General features: G+C 63.5%; 1 protein-coding gene and 1 long non-coding RNA gene across 6 annotated transcripts in view; one reads left to right on the top strand and one right to left on the bottom strand.

Moving 5' to 3' along the window:
- Nucleotides 1-1,373, bottom strand: part of SORT1 (sortilin 1) — a 13,437-nt gene extending 12,064 nt beyond the window's left edge. Inside the window, exon 1 of the mRNA XM_017839437.1 lies at nucleotides 1,316-1,373. The gene's annotated coding sequence lies outside the window, so the exon portion shown is untranslated. The remainder of the gene's footprint in view (nucleotides 1-1,315) is intronic.
- A 465-nt stretch (nucleotides 1,374-1,838) lies between these two features.
- Nucleotides 1,839-3,129, top strand: part of LOC108509847 — a 6,555-nt gene continuing 5,264 nt past the window's right edge. For 2 of the 5 annotated variants that reach the window (XR_001878709.1, XR_001878710.1), the window contains exons 1-2: nucleotides 1,868-1,900; nucleotides 2,548-2,645. This is a non-coding gene — a long non-coding RNA (uncharacterized LOC108509847). The other 3 variants (XR_001878711.1, XR_001878712.1, XR_001878708.1) reach the window with 3 other exon arrangements.

Genomic DNA, 3,129 nt, shown 5'->3' with positions numbered 1-3,129 from the left:
CCCCCCCCACAGGGACAGACCTCCCCACAGGGACAGACCTCCCCACAGGGACAGAGCCCTGCCCCCTCATAGGGACAGACTCCCACACACAGGGACAGAGTCCCTCATAGGGACAGACCCCCGATAGGGACAGACCCGCCCCATAGGGACAGACCCCCCCTCAGGGACAGACCCCCCCACAGCACCAGACCCCCCCAGGGCAGGGCTGTCCCCTGCCACCCCCCCAGGACAGCGACACCACCCTCTCCCCCCCTCAGCCCCCCCGGGCCGTGCCGGGACCCCCCCACCCCAGAGAGGGAGGGGTCCCACCCACGGCCACCCCTGCCAGCCAGGGACCCCCGGGGACACGGGGGGGACTGGAGGGGCTGCGGGGGGGCAGCTGGGGACACTCAGGGGGGCCTGGGGACACTGGGAGGGGGCATAGGGACACTCATGGGGGCCTGTCTGTCTGTCCGTCTGTCCCAGGGAGTGCAGTGTCTGTGTGTCTGTCTGTCTGTCCATCCCAGGTGGTGCAGTGGGGGATGTCTGTCTGTCTGTCTGTCCATTCCAGAGGGTGCAGTGTCTGTCTATCTGTCTGTCTGTCCATCCCAAGGGGTGCAGGGGGGGATGTCTATCTGTCTGTCTGTCTGTCCGTCCCACCCCCACCTGCCATCACATGCGGGGGGTCGGGTTCTACCAGGGCAGGGAGCGGGGAGCTGTCTGTTTGTCTATCGCCCTGTCAGTCTGTCTGTCAGTCTGTCTGTCGGTCTGTCCGTCTGTCGGTCCACCTGTCTGTTTGTCGGTCTGTCCGTCCGCCTGCTTGTCTATCGGTCTGTCCGTCTGTCACTCTATCGCTCTATCAGTCCATCACTCTGTCCCTCTGTTGCTCCGCCTATCGCTCTGTCCGTCTGCGCCTCTGTCTATCGCTTTATCAGTCCGTCTATCGCTCTTTCCGTCAATCGCCCTGTCCGTCTCTCCGTCTCTCTATCAGTCCGTCTGTCCCTCTGTCTTTCCGTCTATCGCTCTGTCCGTTTCTCCCTCTATCCCTCTGTCAGTCCGCCTGTCCCTCTGTCTCTCCGTCTACAGCTCTGTCCGTCTGTCCGTCTATCTCTCTATCAGTCCGCCTGTCCCTCTGTCTCTCCATCTATCTCCCTGTCCGTCGGTCCGTCCGCCCGTCCCGCAGGGCGGGGGCGGGGCTGGGGGGCGGGAGGTGTGTGTCCCGGCCGGAGGGCGGAGTGTCCCCGCGGTGTCCCCGCCGTCCCCGCGGTGTCCCCGCTCCCCGCACAGCCCCCTCCCCTCTGCCCGTCCGTCCGCCCGCCCGTCCGTCCGCGCTCACCTGGTGCGTGTTGTTGCCGAGCGCGGCCGCCGCCCCGCGCAGGTCGGCGCAGGCCTCGCCGCCGCCGCGGGGGTCCCGGTGCGGCCCGCGGTGCCTCAGCCCCAGCGCGGCCCCCGCGGCCACGGCCAGGCCGAGTCCGAGCGCCAGACCCAGCGCCGGGCCCGGCCCCGCGCCCGCCCCGCGCCGCGGCCCCATCGCGACTCCCGGCCCGGCACCTCCGCGCCCGCCGCGGCCCGCCCCACAGCTCCCATTGGCTGCCGCGCCGCACCCCCGCGCTCTGATTGGCTGTGCGAGGTGTCGCTCAAGGCGTGGCCGCGCCTTCTCCTCGCCGTCATCGCTCACCCTGCTCTGATTGGTTTGATTGTTTGTCAATCATTATCGCCTCCTGTCGTGATTGGCCGGCGGCGCTTGCACGATGGGGACGAGCCCGCCCCCATGCCCGCTGACACCCGCGCGCTAATCTACCTAGCCACAGCGCTCTCATTGGCGGGCGGCGCCGCGGAGATTTTTCTGATTGGTCAGAGGCACAGGTGGCGGGGGGCGCGCCGGGCCCACCCGGCCCGGTCAGAAAGTGAAAGAGCCCACGTGCGCGGGGACCCTCGGGGGGGACCCTCGGGGGGCAGGGGGGTCCCAGAGAGGGGACAGAGGGGCCCAGGGTGGGGACAAGGGGTCCCAGGGGATCCCGGGCTGGGGACAAGAGGACAAGGAGTGGGGACAGGGGGGCCTGGAGCGGTCCCGGGGCCGGGACAGGGGGGTCTCAGGCTGGGGAGCGGGAGTCGCGAGGGGGGCACATAGGGGTCTGGCGTGGGGACAGAGGGGTCCCAGGGCCAAGAGGGTGGTCCCGGCGTGGGGACAGGGGGTACACGGCCTGGGGGTGGCTCAGGGCACGGCAGCGAGACACCCCCCAACCCCCCGCGACCGGCTCCTCCCTCGGTGTCCCGGGAATTTTGGGGCCCCTTCCCGTTGCACAATCGCCCTGAGCAGTTGGTGCCATTCCTGATGCAATGACACCACCCCCATCCGCCACAAAACGGGGGGGCTGCACATGGAAAACCCCCTCGGGATCAGGAACCGGGAGATCCTGGAATTCCCAGCCCGGCAGAGACGGGATTGAGCCTCGTGCTCATTGTCCTGACCCTCATCCCGCATTAAAAAAAAAAAAAAAAAAGGGAATTTTCATTGTGCTGAGGGGAAAATTTCATCTTCCTGCCTCTTTTATTCCCTTTTCCCAGAAAACAGGGAGCAGGGAAAGGGCTCTGGGATGGATCCCACACGGAGCACAAGGGCCCCGGTCCCAGAGGAGCCAAGATTTTGGGGCAACATTTCTGAGGTAAAAAAATGCAGATTTTGGGGTCTGGAGTAGATTTTGGGGTGAAAAAGGCAGATTTTTTGGGGAGGGAATCCTGAAGGAAAAGGAGCCGATTTTGGGCCCCTCAAAAATTCTGATTTGGGGCTCTGGGGCAGATTTTCAGGTTGAAGAGGAAGATTTTGGGGGGTGGGAGGAAATCCTGAGGGAAAGTCAAGTTTTGAGGAAAAAAAAAAAAAAAAAACAAACCAGATTTTGGTGTGGAAAAGGCAGATTTTGAGGGGGGAAAATGGGAGATTTGAGGGTGATGAGACAAATATTGGGAGTGGGGACATTCCTGAGGTAAAAAAAATGAAGGTTTTGGGCTCTGGGGCAGATTTTCAGGTTGAAGAGGAAGATTTTGGGGGGGGGGAGAAAATCCTGGGGGAAAGTCAAGTTTTGGGGCAAAAAAAAAAAAAAACAAACCAGATTTTGGTGTGGAAAAGGCAGATTTTGAGGGGGGAAAATG

Source organism: Lepidothrix coronata, unplaced genomic scaffold (genome assembly GCF_001604755.1).
Source record: "Lepidothrix coronata isolate B3197 unplaced genomic scaffold, Lepidothrix_coronata-1.0 Scaffold413, whole genome shotgun sequence".
Classification (NCBI taxonomy): Eukaryota; Metazoa; Chordata; class Aves; order Passeriformes; family Pipridae; genus Lepidothrix; species Lepidothrix coronata.
Note: the sequence above shows the minus strand (reverse complement) of the source record. Positions and strands in the feature narration are given on the sequence as shown.